Source organism: Eleginops maclovinus, chromosome 8 (genome assembly GCF_036324505.1).
Source record: "Eleginops maclovinus isolate JMC-PN-2008 ecotype Puerto Natales chromosome 8, JC_Emac_rtc_rv5, whole genome shotgun sequence".
Classification (NCBI taxonomy): Eukaryota; Metazoa; Chordata; class Actinopteri; order Perciformes; family Eleginopidae; genus Eleginops; species Eleginops maclovinus.
In genome coordinates, this window is record NC_086356.1 from 16,520,813 (window position 1) to 16,548,677 (window position 27,865).

Consider the following 27,865-nt stretch of genomic DNA (forward strand, 5'->3'; position numbering starts at 1 on the left):
GCTAAAACGTTAGCCAAAGCTAACATCTTACAGGCAAAAGTTAGCTGACCAGTTTATGAAAAATACATGAAAATCAAATAAAAAAACATTCTATATCGTGTTCTGCTGTGTTTAGCTAGTATTTTAAGTAACTATTGTCCTTTATGTTAACATTACTTTGGCTGCTTCAGCGTTAGCTTGTATACAGAGGTTAGAGTCATGCTTCATTGTTCTTGTTTTTAAACAGTGTTTATGTGTACAAGACAGGAAGACTTTTAGATTTTAGATTAAACCTGCACAAATAAGACAAAAAATAAATAATCTAGAAGCCATTGCAAAGGATGAAATGCTTTCCCATCGTCTGGTTCAAAAAGAGTCAAATTGGCCCCGGCCGTGGCGCAACTGGCTGGGGCACCTGCACCCTACGCCAGCGACCCGGGTTCGATTCCCAACCCGTGGTCCTTTCCGGATCCCACCCCGACTCTCTCTCCCACTTTCCTGTCACTCTCCACTGTCCTATCCAAGGCAAAAAGCCCCCAAAACGCGATATACTTGTTCATATAAAATCCTGAATCTGTTTTCCATCACTTATTATTTCTTTGCCTAAGGTTTTGAGCAATGCCTCTGCACCTCTTCCGGCAGGAGTTGTATACTTGTGGTCTGAACTTTCTTTCTTTTCTCAATGCCAACGTCATGCCTACAGCTAAAGCCATCATTTATACTTTGCCACGTGGATAATTACAATCAGACACAAAAAAAGGGCAAATTGAACTCAGCCTTACAAGTTAACGCCATGTTTGCGCTGCAATATCTTTTGTGAATCAACTCTCGAGGCAGTTAAGTAATGCACAATTCACAGAGCTATCAGCAGCCGCAATACGGTTTTTGTGACTTTTGAGAAACTAAGCCCCCGTAAATGTAGTTTGTGTGTTTCTTGGACTCAGAGTATTGCTACTATAAGCTTATTAGCCAGATGTGCTAACAACTTCAGCTTGTGTTTTACATCTTTTGCATTTTAAGTTGGTTAGTTTGTTTATTTATCCTTTCAGAAACTCTGGTTGTGTCTGTGGTGACTGTCAGGACAATAAAACCTGAACAATAACACATACAAATTAAAGACAGTCATTTAACAAAAAAGTGATTCACAACAACATCACTCACAGTCATTCTTTACACTTTACACTTTGTTTTCTTGATTTTAGACTGGCTAAATAAACAGACAAGACACTTTAAAGCACCTACTCTTCCAGATTTTAGTGTTTCCGAGTGTTCTGTCACACATACTTCATTTCTTCCGCTTTCCTTTATAAATGTTCCTTTAAGCTTTCAAAATGTTTTATTCAACACACACACACACATACACACATACACACACACACACACACACACACACACACACACACACACACACACACACACACACACACACACACACACACACACACACACACACACACACACACACACACACACACTACGTTAGTGGCAGAGATCAGGTCTGCTGGTTAGACTAAACAACAGCATTTGAGTGGATTTTCTGTCCCTCATTAATCATCCTGACAGCCTGAAAAACAACATTTCCTCCTTAATGACTGTATTTGAGTAATCATGTCTGCTTATTTCCATACAAGCATCTCTTTTTCATTCTGGTTTGCATTTTCTTTCTGTTGCCGTCCATGTGTGGGTGTGTATTTTGGAGTCTTTTTCTTCTTCTGACCTCCCAAGTCTGTGGCGTGGCATCTGCTCTGGGTCACGCTGGCCAATTACATTCATGAAGAGGGTGAAAAACCAGAAGAAATGAGGGAATGTGACCGTGAGGATCCAGATGCGGAAGGCAGGGGATGGTGTCACCCCTCCTCCCCTTCGCATGTGGCTAACCCAGCAGCACCCGCTGGCCTCCAGGCCTCCACTGGTCTCTGCCAAAGCACGTTTTTCCGTTAAGCTCCGGGTCTGTGATGCATGAGAGCTGACAACTGAGCTAGGAACCTTTCAGAGCTCAGCCAGATCAAAACCAGCTGGGGACATGCACATTAGCAAAGAAACCATAATTGCGTGTGCCCTCTTGTACACCGCTAAACTCCCTCTGTCCACATTTTCTTTTTCAAAAAACAGACATGAGGAAGAGGAGGTGGAAGATGAACTCAGCAAATGTACAGTAATATTGGTATCAAAGCAAGCTAAAAAGTACTAAAAGTACACATAATGAACAATAGCCGCTTTCAGAATCATAAAGGCTATATTTTATTTGGAGATTATAATGAATGATTAATGTATATGTAAGCATTGGTTATCCAATAAATTAAGTGATGTAAAAAGTGCAATATATGTGGAGTTGAAGTGTAGCCAAAACTAGAATTACAGATGTATATCACATTACTTTAAATGTATTTAGTTACTTTCCATCACTATTTACGTATATACAAAAGGTGCAACAAAGCACACAATGAGTGTTTACAGTGTTGGAAATATTTCACGGTGTAGAAGAACTATGTAACAAGTAAAAGGCTTGCATTCCAAAGTTTACTTCAGTAAAATGTAAGGATTTGAATATATTTGAAAGTACCAAAAGTAAAAGTAGACTCTACTACTATTGTTAAATGTTGGACACTTTTTAACATATTGATTTACCGCCTTGTTGCTTAATCTATAATAAGACATTATAATACATGCGTTGAATAATGTAATATACTTATCTGGAAGCTAACTAAGTAACGGAAGCTGTGTATATTTATACAGTGGAGTTAATGTGAAATATTATTCTAGAGAAAAGTACACTGAATAAAACGTTAAAGTTGACTTTAATTAAATATATTATGTCACCAATGTCACATAACTATTAGGTTAGTTGAAAGCAATACTATTCATTTTAAATAGGTTCCACTTAATATTGTTGCTTTTAGGTAACCTCATACAGTTATATGAAATCTATTGACATAATACATTTAATCAAAGTCAACTTTAATGTTTTTTCAGTGTAGTGGAGTATGGAGGTATAAAGTGGCATAAAATAGAAATAGTGCAGTAAATGTATTGAGGTCCTTTCCAACACTGGGAGAGAGAAGTAGGATTCAACAAATACCTTTTCTGACTAGTTTGTTGGATATGGGTATATTATTAGACATACTGGATGAACGTGTTATGAAAGTCTAAAAGTGTTTTTCTGTAAGCGACAAAAGTGTATTTTCAACATTTTTCCAAGTCTGTGGGTGGATGTAAGTTATGGGTTTACGGTGTTTTTTTTTAGAAACATCAGTATAGCATTGGCTGACATCTGTGTCCTCTTTATTTTTGGACCACTTGAAAAAGCCCTCATCGTAGGATGATGGATGAAGTGATAAAGTTGGAGAGAAGCTAAAATGAAAGCGGAGGAGTTTATTTCTGGGAAGCAGCAGTCTGCTATCTGTAACTCACAGACAAAGTATAAAGGCAGATGTTTGTAATTTGTGGCTTAGTGAAATTGTTTCTTGCATTAAAACCATTATCTCTGAGATTCCTCTGTCTTTTCTTTTGGCTTTTTTTGGCGCCGGTTTAGGCTGATTGAGAGCTTAAAGGCTTGTCATGTGCAGAAGGAGCAGCTCCACAGTCTGTCGTCATTAATCACCTCCGCTGTCAGGCTTCACCCAGGACTCACTCAGACCCAGCCTCACCTCCAACAACAACACCCAGACACCTTTCAAATATATATTTCACTGCAAAATATATCCTCTACCCCCTAGATTTTAATTTAAGTGCTTAATAAAATAGGAGGCGGTATTTAGAGATTATAGTTATATATAACTTTATTTTGGGAAATTCATGTGACAGAGCAGCAACGGTAATACATGTAATACACAGAATAGGAAAAACAATGTTCAAACCACACAAGGATTATAAGAATAACAATGTATATAACGTAAGGATAACAGCAGGAATACTGAGTCAGGTCTTGGCTGCATGAATGATTAATGACTGAAGAGATTGTATGTAAAGTAATGGGGTTTTTAAACTGTATTCTTACTTATTCTTTATGTGTATTCATAACTTACTTTTTATTCTTTCTATGTAGCTAAAATGACAATTAGTGTATGCTTGTTTAGCAGGTAAAATGTTTACCATGTGTTGCTTGCGTTCGCAAATTAGCACTTAACACAAAGTGAAGTAGAGAGACTGATGGGAATGTATTAGTGTTCCAGATATTTGGTCATATACCAGACCTGAAGAGACTTTTAAAGGCTATTGCTATGTAGTTTCATTGGAAAAGAGTTGGCAACAATGTACAGGACACATGTTTTTAATCTTATAAATCAAGCCTTAATTTGCCAGCAAGAACGTAATCGATGGCAGACAGAACTTCATAGTGAAGGTGAGCCTTATAGGGAACTCATCTAAACGTCTATGGTGTCATTATGCCATTACATTATGCAATGAACATTTACTTCTTAAAAATAAGTGAAAGCGTAAAACGTGTCCATCACCACCTTAAACATATAGTTATTTAGATATCTCACGCAAAAAACAAAATGCTCAACCTCATAGTGGCACCAGAAGAAAGGTCATGAGGGTTAATCTTCTTGGGAACAGGAATGTATGTATCAAATGTAATGGCAACCCATAAGAAAGTTGTAATCTGTAATAAACTGGTGGTGCTATAAGCTAGTGAGGCTAAAAGTCTTTACCAACATCTGACTGGTATTCACTGACTCGAGCGAAAGTGAAAACCTACATGAGGAGCGTTGCGGTTGGTCAAGAGGAGGAAGTGGTGTCTGACAGCACAAATGACTGACACAAGCAGTGAGGGAGTTGGACAGATGAGAGCCACAGGCACAGGGAGAAGAAGGGGTGGGGGGGTACGAGGGTCAACACATCGCCTGTGCATTGAGTGTGGCCCAGCAGCTGTATGCATAGGGGAGCCTTGGCCTCCTGCTCTGCATGTCACAGGCCGTGATTAATGACCTGCAGGCTTACTCTTTAGACCCCCCCTTCCTTTTCCTCCTAAAAGTGACTGCAGCCATTGCTCCTTTAGCTAATGGACACAGCCATGCAGGGGTTTCATACCAGTGCACATACATGTGAAATGAAAGCAATTTCCTGCTTACAAAACGGCCCATTTTTGTCCAGGCTCTATGTCATTTCAGGGCGATAATTTCTTAGATTACAGTGTGCCTGTGCAGTGTCTGACAGGCTGGGGAGGGTGCCGTGCCTGTGTACTGGTTCCCAGCTTGTCAGGCAGCTGTCGAGGAGTGATTTATGACCACTAGACTCCAACCTGTCTTCACTGCCAGTTCAGTATTGTTACAACTGACAGCTAATGAGGCCAGACATGCTTTCAAGCAGAGCACTTAACAGGACTTCAATCTTCCCCCGTCACGAGTACCATTTTTGCACTCTCTCTCTCTCTTTGGGCACACAGCACCCTCCTTTCTCTATGCCGGCCTTGTTCTCTGTGTTTCTGTGCTGGAATATCTGACAGGCACTGAAAAGGGCTTCTGCCTTCCAAAAGGAGACATTTCTCAGAAGGCAGCAGAAAGACTGCCACCATCGTTCACATTTAATCTAATAACAAAGCCCTTTTCTATCAGGCTTTTGAGGAAAAGTTACACAAAATGTTAGTTTTCCTGCAGAGTTAGATTCAATTTAAAGCTGCAGCTAGGAGAGTGTTAGCTTTGCATAAAGACCTGATTAGAACCTCAATTTGTCCAAACAAACCAACAACAAAGTGCCTCTGCAGCACATCCTGAACTGATCTAGTATTTCAAATTCATGCTAATTTAAATTTCTAAAATAAACCACCACTACATTTTATTCCATGTCATTTCATTCAGAGGTAGAAAGTAAAAGTCAGTACATTTACTCATGTACTGTTCTTAAGTACAATGTTGAGGTGCTTGTACTTTACTTGAGTCAATTATCTGCTAGTTTTTAATTCTACTCCACTGAAATTTACAAATCCTGTAGGCTACTTTTTTTGTATTTATTTTATAGCTTTAGTTACTTCTCAGATTTTGATTAATAATAATATGAAATATAATCAACACTTAAATCAGACTTCAGTTCCACCTGGAGTAAATTCAGCACCCTGCAGTATACAAAGCCATTATAGTATTCCTATACTATGGTACTTTAACTTTTACTTAAGTACAAGATCTGAGTACTTCCCACCCCTGTTTTAGAGATCTGACACCTATAGTTACTTGACAGATGAAAATGTTTGGTAATGCCTTTATTTTTAAGTTGTATTTTCCTAACAAGTTCCTCGAATGATTCTTGTAATCCCTGGCTTTTACACTTTAGTGACTGTACTGATAAAACAAAGGATTGTGCCTAATTAGAAGATAAAGGTTATAAAGCATTTCAACTTTTATTTTGATCATGATCAAGTGGACAATCATATATAATTGAAACAATAATTGTAATATCTGTTTTGACTGTATATTTACTCTGTGAATTAAACTAATTATGAAACATGTTTATTTTCTTACTGTTAGTACATCCACCCTGCCACGTTTATTTGGAGAAGTGAACCAGTAAACACTGTCTGGGTTTCACAGCTCTCGTTTCCTGAATAAGCAGCCAGTTTATAACAGAGTCTCGGGCAGCTCTCCAACCTTTAACCCCTTGTTCCTTGTCAGCCATGATTAATGGCAGGCTAAATGCTAACTAGCTGCTAGCTCGCATTGCCGTCTGTGCTATCGTCCTCTCCCTCAAACTGATGTGTTCATTAAATGCTGCAACAGCGACACCTATAGGCCGATGGAAGAAAACAACAACACAAAGTTGTATATTTAAGTGTGTTATGACATCTAAATAACAAGATAGGGTTACATGGTTTAGACATTTAATAGTTATTTTGTTTCAGATGTATTGTGTAATAATATGTGTAAGAAAGCTTTTTAAAAGAGTCCTGATAATCCCTGATAAGCAGACACTGTTTCTTCTAAGAAGTGACATGCAACTGATGGGATGAATGAATGTAAACCACTGATTTAATCTCCAACAACACAGTTTATTTAAAATCTTAGGTATTTTTGAAAAGTGTATAAAGACGCAATGGAAATGTTCAAGTAAACTACAAATACTTCAATACCGTATTCAAGTCAATATAATAATAACAACACCAACTTTATTTGTAATGCACCTTTCATGCAAGGATGCAGCTAAAAGTCCTTAACAGAAAAAGACGAGATGCAGGAAAATATTAAAATAAGTCAAACGTTTCAAAAACAAGTCATATTAGTTTGTTCATAATATAATAAATCATGAAGTAGCAAAACCTCAGTGTAAGTAAAAGTCTTGCATTCAAAGGTAAGCATAGTGTTAGCCAGAGGTGGGAGAAGTACTCAGATCTTGTACTTGAGTAAAAGTAAAAAGAGGTTACAGAGCGTAGGAATACTCTGTTAAAAGTAAAAGTCCTGCATTCAAAATGTTATTCAAGTAAAAGTACAAAAGTATCAGCATCAAAATATACTTAAAGTATCAAAAGTAGTACAGTAGTCATTGTGCAGATTGCTCCATTTCAGAATAATATCTCTGATGTGTTTTATAATTATTGATCATTAAAGTGTTATCAAAGCTGGTAAAGGTGCAGCTAGTTTGAATTACTTAGTATACTGCAGGGTAGCTTGTGGATTTGATCCAGGTGTAACTAAAGTCCTTAAGTGTTGATTATATTTAATGTTTTATCTAAAGGTACTTAATGAAAGTAGTGGAGTAAAAGTTTACTTCTGATTTGTAGTGGAGCAGAAGTGCAAAGTTGCATAGAATGTAAATATTCAAGTACAAGTTTCTCAAAAAAGTACAGTACTTGAGTAAATGTACTTAGTTACTTTCCACCTCAGTTATTAGCATTAGTGAACATTAGGTATAATGGCCCTTTCAGAATAATATAGATGACATTATGGATTATCATTGTTGATGATGTGAAATGTGAACATAATTTCAATGTTGCACCTAGTAAAGGTTTAGTTAATTACATCATAACTTAGAAGAAGTAAATTGGAAGTTCAAATAACAGCAACAATTTAAAATATATGAAAAAAAACCTGATTCAAGTAAAGTAATTCAGCTGATGTTCACCCCTTTTTCAGGTTATACCTTGAATGCAGGCCTTTCTCTGAATACTGCTTCCACCTCTGTCTGCCAGGTCACCTGAGGGGAAACCTCACCTGAAGTACAGATATTATATCACCTAGACTCTGCTGCCCCCTGCTGGAGGTCCCTCTCTATACATTTTGTTACAAGATTAAAGTTTAGAACAGTTTAAACTTGCAGGAAGTTGACTCACAGAAAAAATGTTTGGAACCAGCTTCTTAAAATAAGTACGACTCTTTTACGCATCCTTGTGAGAAGTTATATTTCACTGTTATGTTATGGGCAAGTAATGTAGGCTACTTCTGCAGGATTTATCACATCATGGAATGTCCCCCAGCAGCAGGAGCCTCTTGTTCCCTCTTGTTCCTGATGTTGTTCCCTGCTGCTCCCTCCCCTTTCCCGGCTCCTCCTCTGCCGGCCAGGGCTTCTCGCTCCACCGAACAGATCCTCCAACAAAAAAAAAACTTTCTGTGCCGGCTTCCTGAAACTTCTGTACAACTAATGTTGGGGGACGCGTAAGAAATGACAAATAAAGAGCCATGGTTCTGATGACCGAGCAGTCGGACAGACCTCTGACCCCGTTATCCACACCGGAGACACTTCTCCACTCCCGCGGGAATCGGACGACGTAAGTCTGGATAAGATGGAGAGAAAGGGCCCGGGTTGCCTTGCAGGCCTAATGCATTGTGGTTATTTGCATTCATATCCTGTAGTTATTTGAATCACCGTGCTCACTTTCTTATGAATGCATGCAACGTACGTGGCACGGAATAAGCAGATAACTCGCATGTAAGCGACACAACTTTCCATATTATATTTTGAATTAGTTTTGAATTTAACAATGGTCTGCTCTGGCTTTACAATGGATTACTTACAAATGTACTGCATACGTAATGTGTTGGTACACGTTTGACAGTCTTGTGTAGGTGAGTTGAAGCAGAAAAAGAGAGTATAGTTTGCTGTGTCCAGGTCTGATGTGGATCATGTGGGTGAGAGGAGACAGAGGAAGCATGGAGGGTCCCCTGCAGACCCTCAGCTGTGTGGGGACGCCGAGGCAGACCCCTCAGACAGCAGAAAGAAAGCAGCAGGCATGAGGTGAAACAATACTGTTCTCTGACTAATATAGCTGAAAGAATCAGACTAATAATGGCTGTTTAATTCATTCTTATAACATATTCAAGCAGCTTTTGATGATTTTTCTCTGTTTGAATCAATAATTTACAGTTTTGAAATTGTTGTTGTTGTACCCTTTTCTCATGAAAAATCATTAATTAATTTGAATTGTTATCTAACGGTTAAATCCTTTATTTAAACAGGTATTCCCACTGTCAGCATGTGTACTAATTATACAAATCTAATAACAGAATCATAGTTTAACTCCCGTTATTTATAATTTATATTAATACTGTTAAAACATGTTTTTTCCTATTTTATCTTATTTTGTATTATTGTTATTCCCGGGTATATTCCATGTTTAACATCTGTGCTTCTTATTATGTTGCTGCCTTGACACGTGAATTTCCCTATTGTGATTATTAAAAAAAGAAAATGCTATTGTATATAAATTATCAGTGGTATATTAAGATATGTAATTATTTATTTGCAATGCGTTAAAGGAAAATAAATAACATCAATTATTTCTCTGCTTGAACTGGATTTATTCCACTAACGTTGTGAAAACATTAGTGTTATTCCACCAACTGCTGTATACCTGCATGACAAAAGTGGTGTTTACATTCTGCTGTTGCTGTGTAAGCAGACTTTATGTAACCACAGCTGACAGGAACGCAAATTGAAGGACATTTACCTTTGCTTAAAGAAACATCCTGTGAGTGTGAGAACATGCCATGTTTGTATCAGGAGTTATAACGCAGTTATATCAGCTTTCCTGCTGATGTGTCACTTTAACATTAACACTGACCTCTTATCTGTCAGATTGAAACCTGTGGAGCCGCTTTCCCCACTGCTGACTCCTAGTGACTGTGAAACAAAGTCTGAACGGAAAAAATCCCAGCCCAGCCACGTATGTATAATTCTTATCTAATCATCAAACTCCTGACAAAATGGACACCTTTTTGCAGTTTCTAATACAAAATAATATTCTGTTTCCTTTCAGATTTCCAAAACAAATCTACATTATCATAAGCTTTTCAAGGAGGTCAGCAAAGATGAGCTTGTCAAACAAAGTAAGTTTCAGATTCTCCTTTCAAATAAGGAAGCGAAGAAATGTTACTCAGTTCTGTTTGCTTTATACAGGCTACACTTGCGCCCTGCAGAAGGACATTTTGTATCAGGGCAAAATGTTTGTCTCTGATAACTGGATCTGCTTCCACTCCAAAGTCTTCGGCAGAGATACAAAGGTACTTTTACTGCAAGTGTTATGAAGTTCATGTTTAATGGCTAGAGTCCCTTGTATAACATGGCTGTGTTTTCTCCAGATTTCAATCCCTGCGGTCACTGTGACGTTTATAAAAAAAACTAAAACTGCCTTGTTAGTGCCAAACGCCCTCGTGATTGAAACGACATGTGATCAGGTAAGAGAAAGAAGACACAATCTGTTGTTTTTAGCCCCTTCTGTCATAACATGTAAGTGATTCTAAATTGATATAACGTCTTCCAGCATGTGTTTGTGTCCTTCCTCTCCCGAAACACCACCTACACACTTCTGAAGTCCATCTGCATTCATTTGGAGGTAAATAACAATTTCTAATAAACACATATTTGTGCTGATATAATGAAATGCTTTTTTTGAAACTGAAAGAACAGTTTTAGTATCTGGTAAGAGATCAATTAATAACACTACTTGGCAAATCGTTTACGCCAAAATATCAAACTTTTGCCGGTTCCAGCGTTTAACATTTCTGTGGTATACATAACAGTCAGTTTAATATTTGTTTATTTTGGCTTGTTGGCTTGACAGAAATACAGTTTATGACTTGAAAACTTTGACTAAACACAAATAAAAACCGATAAACTTTAACACTGAAGTGATTTTCTGAACTTGGGGAAATATGCTTATTTTCCTTGGTGGTGGAGACCAAAATGAGAGCTAGAATATAGTTAATACTAAACTTACATTTATCATTTTACACAAACCCCACTTCAAATATTTGCCAATTTTGCAACGTGTCTGCTGGATGTGTTAATGGATGTCTGTTACTAAGACAACTTTATAAGATGCTAATAATTAAGAGTTGATTTAAAGACATTTTTCACATACAGTATCTTTAAAAACAGGAATGTACTTTGTATGATTATATTAGAGAAAAATTAAATGGTTTGATTGATTGACTTGTTTTGATACTGCTAAAAAGTGGCTAAAATATCTTGAAACTAAACAATAATGTATGTAATACTCTGTCGTTGCAGGTGGAAAAGACGTGTAGCAGCCCTGTTATTTCCTCCTGTGAAACCAGCTTCAGAGTGCAATGCCCATCCTCGCTTCCTCTGGTCAGTCCGTTTCTCCAATTTCATGCAATGTTTTTTTACAGGATGTATTTATTTTCTACTAAGAAAAGATTAAAGATCTACAGAAATGCCTTGTTCTCATGTTATACAACACCCTCTCTGTATGTGGTACCCATTGTGTGTTAAAGTCCTGTATGTATGTGCACTGCAGGACTTTTCTGCAGACTTTTCTGCAGGCTTCTCCGACCTTGATGGTGTTGTGCAACAAAGGCGTCAAGAGATGATGGAGAGCAGCAGTTCCGGGTCTCAAACACCAGATTATGACAAAATAAATGGTGCGTTCTCCATCCTCCTCCCTGTATGTCTACATCTGCCCTTTACAAAGCTGCTGTACACTTACTTTAATCTGGTGCAAACACTGTTGTCGCTTTTTTCCCTCTCCTAATGTGCTTAGGGTGTTGGGTTTCACTGTGGCTCAGACAGCCTTTAGTTTGCAAATAACTGAAGGAAAGCCAAGTGAAATTTGAGCCATCGAGACTTTGCTTTGTGTTATAGCCAAGACAGTTGGCATGGTGATGATCCCATTGAGTGATAATAACATCTTTAGCTTTTATTGTTGACTTTTTTTTTCATCTGTCAAACATAGAGTGCTTGTAGATCTGAAAAGACATTGTCATGTCTATTAATAATATTTACCCAGGCAGCCAGACACAGGTTCTTTTGTGTTTATTTGAGCAGACTTCAACAGCCTCCCGGACCCATTTCTGAGTACAGTGAAGAGCGGGGAGGTTTCAGTCCACGCAGACATTCACCTCCAGACTCCAAGCCAAAAACACGGAGCTGCCCTGAAGAACGGTAGTTTAAAAATACATCTCTGTTCATTAAAGAAGCTTTAGGAGTTACTGTTTCCCAGAAGAAATTCAATTAAAGTAATTAATGTATGTTTCATTTTGGCTGAGAGATACACAAGAAAGAGCATTTCCACGTCATGTCGGCACAGTAGAAATGAAGCCACCACCATCTACTGCTTAGCTTAAACACTGGAAACAGGAGAATGCAGCGTGCTTGACTTTCTCAAAGATGTATAATCCCCCTGGGAAACGGCTAGCCGTTGTTTTTACAGTTACATAAAACACACATATAAGGTATTAAGTAGTGAGCTTAAGAGGTTCATTAAGGGGAATTGTATAACCTTTGGACACAGCCGGGCTAGCTGTTTCAACCTGTTTAAAATAATAATATTTGTGCTATTACATTTTATTTTATATTACTTTAGATATCGGCACAACAAGTTTTAAAAGTAGGGAAAATAAATAAAAAATAGAATAAAAAACAGGTAGGGAATGACATTAAAATAAGATGGGGAAAAAAATGTAATGATAATAAAAAATAAAATGAATGTATTATAGAATTCATAGCATGCAAAATCCAACCGGGAAAATAATAACGACTAAATCATAAAAATAACAATAAAGTTAAAAATAATAATATTACAGACATGGGAAATGTAAGAAGCATGAAAACAATTGAAATATTTAATAAATTGATGAAAATGTTTTATTTACTCTTTAATGGTTCTTGTTTAATATTTATGGTATAGATATGAGAGTGGTATCGTTTTATCATTTTAATAATATCAAAATGTATCTTTCTATTGCTCCTTATAGGTTGTACTAAGCTCAACGGCAAACCCTCACAGCCCATGTCTTTACACACCATCCTCCTCATCTACTTGTTTTTGTGAGTAACCTGTCATTATGTGGCACACGACACTCTGACAAGACAATTGATTTATTGATTAATATTCATTTTCTGGGCGTGTCTGGAATTGTTCTGTCTGTTTAATGCTTGATCTGTCACTGTGTGTGTGTCCCCTTACAGAGTTAGTGTCCTCGTCCTGTCCTCATGTTACATGGCTTTCAAGATTGTGGCTCTTGAGCATCGTTTGAACTCCTTGGTGTCCATGGGGGAACATATCCGTAATGAGTAAGAGATAGATTCACATGTTACTAAGGTGTTATTGGTGTCATAAAAATAAAACATTAACTCATACTGTTTTATTTATTTTGGTAGTTAACTTTGTTTATGATATTATTGCAAATGTTGTTTTAGAAATTCTGTGAGCCGTAGACCCCAGGATGAAGTGAATGCTGAGATTTTTGGAGAACTTTCTACTAACTTGTTCAAGCTGGAAAAGGTTTGTCATGTTTTTGTGAACACAGCAAAATATGGTCACTAAAGCGATATAAAAAAATAGGTTTAAAAGGTTCAGTAGTTCTATATATATATATATATATATATATCAAAATGTTATGAATTGATTTGCATACACAAAAACATTTCACACTGTCTTAAGTGGCGCTATTAACCACATTTTAAAGTGGTGAACCAAACAAACAGAATGCATTTTTTATCTGAACTCTTGTTGTGAGTTACTTTAGAAAATATATACATCTCTAAAGTCTTTAGGACAAAGCTATAGCCAGGAGACGGTTAGCATATCCTAGCATAAAGAGTGGAAACAGCCAGCTGGATCTGATCAATCGCAACAAAAATATCCACCAGCTCTAAAACTTCCTGGTTATCAAGTTAAATCTATTTTGTTATCTTGGAAAAGTCTACAGTGTATTTGTTTGAGTTATTCCTAACGGGGGAGGAGAAAGGACTGAAGAGATACATTTTTGGGACATTGCTGTCAGCCCTTTTTTTGTTGTCTTTCTTTTTTAGAAATGATAGTGTAGCAGAAGGTGTGTATTGTGTTAGAAACAGACGGATGTAATGCATGCAATAACCAGAGCTTCCTTTTTATCAGTGACTCTCTAAAGGGTTCGGCAGCTGGGAGATTGGAGGGGGCAGGAATTGATCTATCAGCTGGTTATCCTTTTGCTGACATTGAGGCTGTGATGTTTTGTCTCTGTGTTGCCGAGGCTGCTGTGTGTCCGACGGCAGGTTTTGCTGAGTCGTGTTTTCAGTGATAAGGGTTCTGCCGAATATGACCTGCTGTGAACTGTTGGCAGTGATCCACCAATAAAAAAAGTGGGCTTCCCATGCTTTACATGTAGTATAACTTAATTACTTTGGGAGTTTTTATTTATCAGTTAAGGAATGATCTCCTTAATGTTTTTGATAATGGTATCGCTCAACCAGAGTTAAAGAGTTAAATTTGCTTTTTCTGCAAATAAAAAGCCCATGACACACCAAGCGGATCAAAGCGGTCAATTTTTTCCTAGTTTTTGCAGTCACAACTCTTGTAGTCATCTTCACCCTTTATCCCGTGGACATTTATTTACAGTTCAAACCTGTTTTCAATTTGTAAAGTCTGGGATGACTGTTGTCTATGCTTATGCACACATTTCTCTATCAAAGCCAGGTGCTTTGGGTTCAAGATAGCTGATAACAACAAATACATTCTCTCCTCTATCTTTAGTTTTAGCACCCAGAATATCCCAGCAGGATTTAGGTGTGTAATATAGTCCAGGGTCGCATTAAAGGGTTAAACAAATAAGATACAACATGGTAAATATTAAGCTTTAGAGTTGTTAGTAGGCCGGTTTGGATAACTTTGGACAGAGCCAGGCTAGTTGTTTCCTTCTGTATTCATTGTTTATGCTAAGCTAAGCTAACCATGTGCTGGCGGAAGCTTCAAATTTAAAGGACAGATATAGTAATTGATCTTCTCGTCTAACTTTCCTAAAAAATGACATGAGCATATTTTCCAAAATGTCAAAGCTGTTTTTGAAAGATTCTATGGAGGTATCTGAAGTTATTAATACTCAATTGTGGTTTAATATTTTCTATCTGACAATATTGTACTTCATCTTTTCAATCCTAGATTCAGAGAAGCCTGCGGAAGCTACTGGAAGAGACTTAAAAGAAGTCTTTTTGTCTGTCCAGACAGAAGCTTTGCTTTCTCTGTTAAAAAAAGGTTGGTTTATCACTGAAAATCAGCAGTGATCACATTTGGTTATAGATTTGTTGCCAAAGCACAAACGGATCATACACAAAGCTTTCTCAAAATGGACTGAACTTCAACTTAAGTTGTGCAATAATAGCTTCTTTCCTCTTTGCACTCAGGTCTATTTTATTACTCTTTCTTTAGAAAATCTTGTGCTGTAGGGTAAATGGGAGCAGTGTGTTAGTGTTACTTAAGAGAACTTTTAGGCATTGATGCAGTATTTATCGGAGCTTTTATTTTGCATTTCACAACAGAATGGTATTTTTAAAGATCCAAAGGTCATATTTTAATGTCTTTTTAAACATTTCTTAAAAGGTCAACTTGTGCTATTTAGGTGTTTTATATTAGAATGAATTGCAGATGAATTGTATTTATGTCATGTATATAAATAACTTAGGGATGTTTGTACAATATATTTTAATGACATTTATAGGCTTCCTCTTATGGTGTGTAGTAGCAAAAGATAAGAATGTGTCTGTAAGGGCTTATTTGAATAGAGGTTTGCCAAGTGAAAAGTTTGATGTGAATTTTTATTGTAAATTACTCCCAATCTTTACTTTTTAACCATGTACATTGCAGGATTATGCTGGTTAAAGGATTGATAAATGCTCAGCTGATTAAAACAAACTGTCCATTTCCATAGAACCTTTCTTCATGGTTGCTGTTGAGTGTTTGTTTATTTATACTCCTGTCAATCATTTCAGGAGCAATATATAAGAGCACACTTGTGTTTTAATAAACTGTGGTGGTTTGTTTGCATTAAGATCACAGATTCTGCTTTAAACTATTGTGTCATGTATTAACTATTGAGTCCTGAAATAAATGTCTCTCATAGAGTTTCTGTTCAACTGAATTTGTAATTTTTTGGAGCAGCATTTTTCTCACAGGTCTGACCACAAAGTGACACACACGCCAAGCATAAGCAAATTAATACAAACTGTCATAAAACTATGATGTAACCTGATCACAAGTACTGATGCCAGTTGGCAGTGCTCTAAGAAGTATTCAGTTAACTCACCATGACATGTACAAGAGTAAACTTCACTGACATCTAGGTGTAGTCTGTTGGTTTTATACCTGTTAGGGCGGGATATTTTGCCTCAAATCTTCTCTTATTAGTACAGGTGACATCATATATTCCCAGCATTAACCTCGCCCAATTTAAACCTGATTAAGGAACATATCAGCCAGAGAGATTATTTAAACCTGAGAGGGTGACATTTATTTAAGTACTGTACGAATAAGAGTTACTTGTACTTTTTACACACCACTTGTACTACACTACATTTCAAAGGAAAATATTGTAGATTAAAGATACTCCATAACAAGTAAACATCTTCTATTGTAAATGTAAGTGTTATCAGGAAAATATCATTTAAATATCAAAATAAAGTACTCTATGCAAGGAAGTTGCCCCTTTGAGGGTATATCTAATGTACTTTATACATGTACTATTTTATACAGAGGTGCAAAGTAAGTACATTTACTCAAGTACTGTACTTAAGTACAATTTTTAGATACTTGTACTTTGCTTGAGTATTTCAATTGTCAGCTAATTTGTACTTCTACTTCCTTGAAATTCAGAGATTACTTGTGTACTTCAACTCCACTACATGTATTTAATCCCTTTAGTTACTTTGCAGATTTGGATTAATGATGGTAAATATAACCCACCCTTAAATCAGACTTTAGTTCACCTGGAGTAAATCCAGCAGCTACCCTGCAGTATACAAAGCCATTAAAACTAGCTGCACCTTTACCAGCTCTGAGAACACTTTAATGATCAATAATTATAAAACACATCAGAGATATTATTCTGAAACGGACCAATCAGACAATGAATACTTTTACTTTTGGTACTTCCAAGTATATTTTGATGCTAATACTTTTATACTTTTACTTGAGTAACAGTTTGAATGCAGGACTTTCAGAATATTCCTACTCTGGTACTTTTACTTCTACTGAGTACTTCTCCCACCTCTGATAGTATAGTAAAGTGTACTGAATACGTATTTTCCCACTATATTTATACACCTCACCCTACCCTACCGTTTGTATATCTGATTAACTTTTAATTTTATCATGAATAACATCATGAACTTTTATTCTGTAAGAAGATTATATTTTTACATGTTCTTATATGCTAGTGTTTATCTTATGTGTTTGTTTGTTTGTTTGTATAGTTTCTTAATATTTAGTTGTGGAGAGCTGAGCATAAGAATGTTATTGTACAGTGTGAATGCCTGTTATACTGTATCTATAATATCTTGAATCTTAAACATTTCCATATTGCAACCGTTAGATGTAAATATGTGATTATACTGAAATAAATGCCCTGTTGGCATGTATTCTGTTTAGATATATCAGCACATTTCATACAAGAAGCTGCTGAATAGAGAGAGAGGGCATAAAAAATCAGGAACACTCAAAACAAACCTATGCAATGTGCATTTACAAAATCTGCTTTATGGTGTTTATTTCACAACAAAGAGGACCCGCCTACTCGTGAATTTTGAACCAATGATACGTGCGCCTCCACCTCCTGTCTGCCTATCAACCCGCGTGCAGCCCACTGCATGACGTAACAACCAGTCTGAAAGTGCAATGGCGATATTGGACAATAACAGCCATCGCTTTCGGGGGACCACATCTTTATTATGTGGCTAACGCTGAAGAAAACTAGCTGCAAAACCATTGATAATATCGGCACGCTGCACGAGCGACTACCCGCGACCACGAGAGGAGATTTCACATCCTCTGCACGCGATGACAGTTTAGACTAAATAAAAAAAACGCTGGTAAGTGCAAAGTCTGGTGATTGCAAATAACAGGATTTGCAAATAAGCCATTTCCCGTTGCTTAATGGTCTCTTTCAGGCTTGTCATCCTCATATTACAAAGGGGCGTGGCGGCGTGCTGGGTACCACTTCTGACTAAAAGGATGCTGATAGCTTAGCAACAGCACAAGGAAGCAGAGCAGAGACAATGGATGTGCGATTTGTCAGCATCGTTACTGGGTAGGATGAGCAGAGCGTGTATTGTGTGAGTGTAAAGAGAGGCAGCAACATCAGTTTGTGCCAATTCAACCACAAGAAGCAGCCATGAATGCAGACTCGAAATGTAAACAAAGGGTGTGGGCCTTTCAGCTGGCCTGTGATGAGGAACCATATTGGTTGTTAAAGCAGGATAGGATTTCACACTCCTGGCTGATAAACAGGAAATTGTACACCTGAGCTCTTCTCCATAACTGTTGCCAGTCTTCTTCTTCTTCTTCTTCTTCTTCTTCTTCTTCTTCTTCTTCTTCTTCTTCTTCTTCTTCTTCTTCTTCTTCTTCTTCTTCTTCTTCTTCTCCCCCCTCCAGGTGTGACGTGTGAACAGACACCATGGCCACACAGGAGCCTTCCCCTCCCTCCTCCATGGAGAGCAATAAACCCGGCTTCCCCAAGAAGATACTGGGCAACAAGCTGGAGGACAAGCACCTGTGCAACTGCTGCCACAACATACTCCGACGACCCTTTCAAGCCCAGTGTGGACATCGCTTCTGTTCCTACTGCTTCAACAGGACTGTCAGGTGAGGACAGAGAAGCATAACTACAAGGCTGCAAGTAAAAGTCATGCATTTACATATTTACATAAATAAAAGTAAAGAAATATTACTTTAGAAAACACTTAAATAGCAGAAATATAAGTCGTGCATTTCCAAATTGACTTGAATACAGGCACAGATAATTAGCATGAGAGAAAACTGAAATATCCAAAAGTAAAAGTAACCTCCTGCAGAAAACCCCATTTTAGATTACATAATATTGATGATATATTTATTGAATTTTTGGTTATCCACAGGGTAAAAGTAGATTTCTAGTGTAGAAATACTACATATTTAAAAAAAACAACTAATTATTAGCTTAAAAATATGTTAAAATTACCAAAAGTTAAATTACGCTGACAGACCGATTTCAGAATCAGATATACATTTGATTTATAATTATACCTGTAGGAATTTTTTACAGGCTTAATGTTCCAGCAAGTAAACACAGTAATCATTTTATAGTTCTAAGTAACTTCATCTTTAATAATACATGATCAATTATTTGTTGATTTATATATATATTTGTTATGACATACTCAGAAAATAATCTAGTAGTATAAAAAGTAATACACTTTTCATCGCTGGCCGCAAATGTTTCAATATTTTAGGATTCCTACGTTATCTGAGTATAATGTATTTTGTATTGCAGTAATGGTCCCCAGAAATGCAGTGCCTGTATTAAAGAGGATATTTTTGAGGAGCCTACATCGCTTTTGAAACAAGGATGTGTAAGTATTAACATATCAGGAAAATGTACTTTTTGAGTTAGGATTTTTGTTGAATTGAAGTGATTTTTTAATATAATTTACAGTATGCTCCTAACTTGAACTATGAACTCAGGATTAGGTCCTCTTATCTCTATTATTGATTCATAATCGTATTTTAGAAGAAAGGTCAGATTATATATACCTGTCAGTTTCCCAAAGCCAAAGCTGATGTTCAAATGTCTTTCTATGTCAGACTAAAAGTGCAAATAAAAATCATTACCTTTACAGTTTGCATGTAAATACTGGAAACAGATCACTGACCTGCAACCACACAGGACAGTTTTGCAGCTCTGAGGGTTTTTTTCAGAATAGGAGCTGGAAGAAAGCTGCCTCATGCTTTATTTGTGAGCAGATATGCCAGACACATGTCTTTTCTCTTTTCGATGCACTCCTAGAAACACATGTTAACATCCATGGCTGAAGGACATTTGAATATACAGCTTTACCGAACATAAATAATCTATTAAGTGGAACAGGGATGGTCGAGAACATCGCAGTGTGACAGCATATGCTTTTTTTTTCAGGCTTTTCCTGACAACGCAGTTCGGAGGGAGGTCGAAAACCTTTCAGCTGTTTGTATCAATGAAAATTGCACTTGGAAAGGCAGCATTAAAGACTATGAGGTAAGGTGACCTTTGACCTACTTTCAGGATTTGTTACAAACAAAATGTGAGGTGTTTTTGAGCTGTGTGTAAAGACTTTACTTTTTACAGCTGAACCATGAGGGAAAGTGTGAGTTCATGATCATCCCCTGCCCCTCCTGTAAAGAACGAATCCGCTTCAATGAACAGGAGCGCCATAATGAGCGAGAGTGCCCGGAGAGAACACTCAACTGCAAGTACTGCAAGGAGCCATTTCACTTCAAAAACATCAAGGTAGGAAATAATTTATTTAGCTAAGATGCTGGGATCATCTGAGTTGGTGCAGCACATCACAGCGGCTCTTTGTGTTATTTAAAGGAAACATTGTCAGCTTTGGTTTTTTTTGTTCCAGGCACATGATGAGATCTGTCCCAAGTACCCGATGATCTGTGAAGGCTGTGCCAAGAAGAAAATACCCAGAGAGAAGGTGAAACAGTTAACACATGCAGAGCACATTGAAGCATTTTGTTGCAGGATAAAGGTCACAGTACTTATTACCAGTTTGTGCCTCTTGTGTGTTAGTCAGAGAGCTTAATATTATGTTTATCTAAAAGCTTGTACAGTATGTTATTTGGAAATCTTTGAAGGTATTTCCAGTATCCTCAGCACCAGCAGAGTCTCTTGAAGGCAACTGGAAATAAAAAAAGAATCAGTCAAGATATAAAGATAAAAAAAGGTTTTAAGAAAATGAAAAAATGTCTGGCTATTTAAAGGTTGGTATTTTGAATGAAAGAAAGTGCTTTGATAGGCTCCCGTCTTTGTAAAGATGATGAACATAAAATATATATTTGTTTTATTTAGCAAAGAACAATGAATCGACTTGTATTGTTTATCTTTCAGTACGTGGACCACATTAAGTTCTGCAGCAAATTCAGAACTCCGTGTCGATTTCATGTCGTGGGATGTGATATGTCTGTAAGTAGCATGCCTGTCTTCTCAATGATAAATATAAATATATATTTTTCGAACCCACAAATTCAGTTTTGGGACTGTATGAACATTATGAAGGGGGCAAAGGAAGTCAGGTTATAGAGTTGGTTGTCTGAATCTGTTTTGGAAGATTCTAATTGAACTTCTACTCATCTGAGATCAGGGCTGCCCTCAACTAAAGATTTTACTCGTTGACGTGAATAGTCGTCAGTTCAGGCGATTAGTCGACTACTCGTCTCACGTATATGATATATTATGATTTATTAAAAAAGAAAATCATAATCACATTTTTTTTCTTCCCAAAATGGTTTCAGTTTCGAAGGCTGATAAAGAACGTTATTATTACAGCATGGTACGTTGTGCTTCACATGAAATATAGAATAACACTAATAATTAACTGTTGGAATATTAATTCAATTGTACACGCAGACAGCACATGAGTCACAGCGCAGCCCTGACAGAGCAGTCCGCCCAGCAGCGGACAAACAGCAGGAGCTCCGGTCAGGATTCTTAATGTGTCTGAACAAGCTTTTTTAAATTTGTATTATTTTTTTAACTAATAGACCAATGAAAAATAACTCGACGAATATTTTCTTCGCCGACTAAAAATTAGTCAACTTATGGGGTGCAGCCCTATCTGAGATTATTATCCCTTCGGAGATAAAATAATATTAATATTTGCATCGCAAAGATGGCTTTAATTTAGTTTTAAGTTTAAGTAATCGTAAGTCACAGCCATCATTTGTGGAAATCTAGCTTTAAAGAGACTTAACACCCCGAGATTTTCACACAGTCCCTTATACATCTGATCAGACTCCATTTATTGTTTCCATTTGATTTTTCTCCTGTTTCCTCCTTTTTTTGCAGGTGGAAAAGGAAAAGATTCATGACCATGAGCGCACATATGCCTACGAGCACCTCAACCTGCTGCTGCACTACATTATGGGCATGAAAGTGAGCATGGAGGGCCTGCAGCCCCAGGGACTGGAAGTAGCCGGACACAAACTGCTGGAGCTCCAACAGTCCCTCAGGGAGCTTGAGGCCAGAGTCTCCCAGCTTAGCACCACCTCCTCTGGGCCTCCCGTGCAGGGAGCAGCCGCCGCCACTGCATCCACTTCATCCTCCAGCTCTGGCCCCCCTGGTCCACCCACTTCAGCTCCTCTCCCTCCACCTCCCACGCTCGCTCCCACTCTCTCTGTGTCTACCTCCTTCACCCCACTGCCTAGCTCTGTGGGTGCGGCGCTGGAGCTCCAGCTCCACAGCGAGAAGACCAAAGTGGTGGAGCTGGGTCGCAGGTGTACGGAGCTCGAGGTTAAATCTGGCACGTTTGAAAATGTGGTGTGTGTCCTGAACAGAGAGGTGGAGCGGTTTGCCACCACCATGGAGGCCAGCAACCGTCAGCACAAACTGGACCAGGACAAGATCGAGGCTCTGAGTAACAAGGTATGACTGGCCCTGCTCCTAGTTTCTGGTGTTCAAGTCAAAAGCTGGGAGTAATTCTGAACACACAGACATGATTCACTGATCCAATGTGACTTGACAGATAGACAGTATCTCTAATGTCCAATTTTTTCTGCATACTTTAAAGGTGCCAATTTACCAAAATGTACACAGAAACACGGGATTTACTTTGTAGCCCATATCATTATCCACTGAATCAGGATCATCAACATAGGTCTTTATTCTTTCCATTTATAAACAGAAATGTGTAATGTCTTGAAAACCTGTAAACATATTGACAAAAAAAATTAATATTGGAATTTATTCTCCATCAAGAGAATTATCTCCAAAATGATGGCCTTATTGAGTAACCCAAGGTATTCTTGAAATACCACCACGGTAAATGTTAAAGCACAGTGTGTATGTTTTCCAGGTGCGACAGCTGGAGAGGACGGTGGGGCTGAAGGACCTCACCGTGGCTGAGATGGAGGGCCGGCTGAGGGAAATGTCTGCCACAACCTTTGATGGCGTCTTCGTCTGGAGGATCTCTGATTTCGCCAAAAAGAGACAGGATGCCATCGCTGGTCGAGCCCCTGCTATGTTTTCACCAGGTAACATTGTCCATATAACAGATGACAAGACAACATTTTGACTTCTATTACACAAGTTTCATTCTCTACAAATGTGTAAAGATGAATTCCCTTTTCCTTCCTTCCTTCCAGCCTTTTACACCAGTAAATACGGATATAAGATGTGTCTGCGAATCTATCTGAATGGAGATGGGACGGGGCGTGGCAGCCACTTGTCCCTGTTTTTTGTGGTGATGAGGGGATTGAGTGACGCTCTGCTCAAATGGCCTTTCAACCAGAAGGTAAAAGTCCTACAGACAAAGGATCAATACTAAACATGCAACAACCTTCACATTTATACCTGTTTCCCATTTTTACTTCCCTTTTGAACATATGTTTTACACTCATATCCTGTTCAATCTGCAGCCACTAATTCTATTACTACTACCAGTCATCTCTACAGTCATTTGCAAAAGTCTTGGTGCTTAACTGTTGTTTATAGTACCTGTTATTCATTAAAAATGGTCCAAGAGGTTCGTCTGGAATAAAAGATGTGTGTTCAAAGTGTTAACAGACACCAAAACACTGCACAGTGACTTATAATAAACCCAAACAGGATTTTACTTCTCTAGAAAAACGTTATATTTCGTTGATTTTGAGGATATTTCTAGAAAAACACCTTTCCTGTGATTAAGTTATTTACCAGTAATGTGTGTTTCCATTAATTGTATTGGCCAATGAAGTGCTGTGCATTAGGTTGCAGCAAAAGTTAAAGGGGGTTCAACTTTTTTGTATTTTTTCTTTTTAAGTCAGAGCCATATTAGCTCTAAATATAGTCTTTATTTATATCCATCAATGTTTTAAATGGTAAGAAAAACACTCTTTGTAGCATGTAGAACTCTGTCTCATTCTTCTTATTTCCAGGTGACTCTGATGCTACTGGACCAAAGCAACAGGGAGCACATCATCGATGCCTTTCGACCTGATGTCACTTCATCTTCCTTCCAGCGACCGGTGAGCGAGATGAACATCGCCAGCGGCTGTCCGCTCTTCTGCCCGCTATCCAAGCTCGATGCCAAGAATTCCTACATCCGCGACGACACCATCTTCATCAAGGCAATCGTGGACCTCACTGGCCTCTAGGCGGCCCCGCAGGGTGGTACAGTTTGGCAACTAGGCAGCTCTTTGACCATAAAGGCTTTATTTTGGCTCAGTCGTGGTCCCTTTAGGGCTCTGTTCAGGCATCTTACTGTCCCCTGCAGCTTTAGGGAGACACATGCTTGCAACTGTATGCTGCATGCGGCTGCAGTTTGCTCCGTACAGCTGGCGCTGACATTGTCATATCCTTGTGATCTCTATGCGAGAACCACTGTCATTGCTGTACATTCCGGGTGCAAAATCTTTTTTCTTTTTACGTCACATCACCTGTGGATAAAATGTCACTTGTTGTGCACATACGTTTTCAGTTAAAGGAGACAAGAGCGAGCACCAGTGCAGGTTGGTCAGTGCAGTGCTGAGAAGTAGCGTAGATGTCGAAGTGAACAGTTTTCGCTGGAGTTAAAAACATCTTTTTTTTATCTCCTACATTTGAAGAGGTTTTAGAGAACATGCAGTGTTTGAACCTTTGAGGATTGTAGATTATAGACAGTTGATGTGATCATTCTGATGATTTATAATAGAGTTAGAGCATGGCTTGGTGCAGTTTTTGCTTTTTCTTGCAGATTGTGGATATTGTGAGCTTCTCAATTCCAGTGTCGAGTGAATTTGCATAGACAAACGTGGAGTTATGTTATGAATAAGATTACAGGCATTTTTTTGCCTTTTTTTTGCTCTAAAGTGCATGCCGCTGGCGTTTTAATTATAAAATAGCTCCTTATTTGGACTGAGCTTTATGAAAGGTTCCTCGTTTGTTGTTAAACTTGTTAGTGAATTAGCCATCCGTGATGGTGGACATTGCCTGCATGTCTTTGGAACCAGGCTATTTACATGTAAAGTTAGTGTTGCGTATTTGTTCCTATTAGGGGTTGGTGGTTCTGATTGGTGGTTTGGTACATCTGTGGAAGATACAGTGGAGTTACCAAGGAGTCAGGGCAGCTTGCCAGTCAAGCCTGAGGCATACAACTCTGACAAACATACATAGCTGGAGTTTTCCCGCAGGATATGTTCACTAGCTCACATCTCAACACATAGTACTGTGCCCCACCACAGACTGAGGTCAACACAGATTCCACGAAATGAAGGAATTGTTCGTTCCTTGTTTTCTGTCCATACAAGTATACAGTGCATATGTGTTTCTGCTGCTCTTAAGATAGAATACTGATGTGAATCTAATATATATGTTGGTGCAAATATACACGAGGTAAATGTATTTGAAGGCTGAAATAAGAAATGAAAGCCAGAGACTGTTAATATGTTGTTTGTCGGACATTATTGACATTATTTAATGCAGATTGATGTTCAGTGCAGCCCCGGATAACTAAGATTTTAAATGTGCTCTCACTGATTTCCAATAAGGCACCATAAAAGTCTACATTATATCCGTTTCAAAATGTAATTCTGCTACGTGTCCACCAGAGATTGCTGTTCTACTTACTTAGCATGCATGCTGAGGTTTTTAAGGTTCACGCTGGCCTGTTTGAAAACCAGTCTCGACCTGTATTGAACCTCTCTGTGCATGGGAGGCTTCAATTCATTTTCACTATGGAGTTTCACCTTGGTTTACTCTGTGAGCCACGTGTGAAAGCGTTTATTTGTACTTGTTTGAAAGAAAATAATCATAGAATAGATATTATGTTATACCTGGCGCGGCGTCTGTTCAACAGAAGCTGCCGCCTATATTCATAGCAATTTATAAATATGTATTGTTCATATCATAATCTTAAAATAATCTATATATCAATGTTAATATACACGAGATGTTATAATAAACATAGTATTACTGAATACCTTATTAATTCTATATCTATATACCAACTTTTTCTTTGTCAAGATGGTTTGAACAGGCCAGGACAGGAGCCCTTTGTGCAGTAAGGACCTAAGATTCCTTCTAGAGTGCAATATATGATTATGTCTGATAGATTTGATGACATCTCAGCTTTAAGGGTTTACAGAGGTCATACTCGACTTATTTGTTTACATTACTCACTATGGCGCTGAAGAACTGCAACCATTTTTGAATTTGCAGGAGAAAATGGTGCTTTCCTCATCATTTAGCATAATAATATCACTAACATGGGAATCTGTAGCCAGGAGCTATTCATGAAGCTGGCTACATGAGGGTTCAGAAAGACCATTTTAATGTTGAATATTTCATGCTATTAGTGGGTTTTTATTACTAACTTTGAAAATACTTTTTAATGAAGACTGAGCATGTGATAAGTAGGATGAACATGAAGTTTTTAAGAGTTCTAGTTATGTGCCAAAATCCAACATTACCTCCGTGTACTAACAATGTTGTATTTGCAAGTTATTTTTTATGTTCTATGCTAAAATATGGTGCCAAATATGTTTATTTTTCAGTTTGTACTGCGTTGGATGTGTGCCATTTTAAAATGATGCATGGGTCACTACTTCTGTATACACCAGAGGAGATATTAAGACTGTCCCATGATACAAACCCTCTCAAGGTTTTCTGAATGTAAGCTTTTGTTTGTTTTTTCTAAAAATCTAAATAGCAGTTCTGTAAATGTGATGCAGTTGACTTAAACCAACTTTATTTGTGCACTTTGTATTGGTTGTTTGTCTAAACAGGGTATTTCATTGAGTGATTTCTGTATCTTTAAAAATCAGAGCCATATATATATTCTGATGTTGATAATATTGATGTTTTATGCTACAAAGGACATGCAGTAAGAAATAAAGTTTGCTGGTTTCAGCTTGTTAATACTTTTTAAATCTTATTTTTGTTTAGTATTCACTACTTTCCTGAATTAAAAATAATAGCAGTTCAACAATCTAAAAAGATATCATCACAAGTCCTGTATTCAAAATCCAAGTCAGTGAAAAAGCTAAATATATCAAGTATCACAGGTAAATAAAGTCTTGGTAAGGGAAAAACATTCATATTTGCTGTTTTTATGAAATCCTGTCGAATTGTATTATTAGTAAGTACAAGTACTTCAAAATTGAAACAATAGCACTTGAGTAAATCACTTCTAACCTTAGATCACTAGAAGGCGCTATAATCTCTCAACGAATGGCCCTTCTCTGAATTTAGTTACACAGAAAACTGAAGACCAGGGAAACAGGGATAATTGTACTAATGTGCAATTTAGAGCAATTTGTATTTCCAGTAAACCAAAAAAATACCTTCCGTTACTGGTAGTGACCTTCTTTAAAACAATGAATTAAGAGCCGTGTTAGTCTCAAAACAATGCAGTGCATGGTATTGATCTCCGGCTGCTATTTTTAAAGCAGAGATTAATGTGTTTCCTTGAACGTATTGCAAGTACAAAGGAAATATTGTATGGCTGATGAACAGAACCTATTGGCTAAAAGAGAAAATGATGTTCCTTGTTTTAT

At 37.7% G+C, this 27,865-nt stretch overlaps 1 pseudogene; it reads left to right on the forward strand.

Moving 5' to 3' along the window:
- The first annotated feature begins 8,446 nt into the window (after positions 1-8,446).
- LOC134868755 (uncharacterized) lies at positions 8,447-27,181 on the forward strand (annotated as a pseudogene).
- Positions 27,182-27,865: the final 684 nt, after the last annotated feature.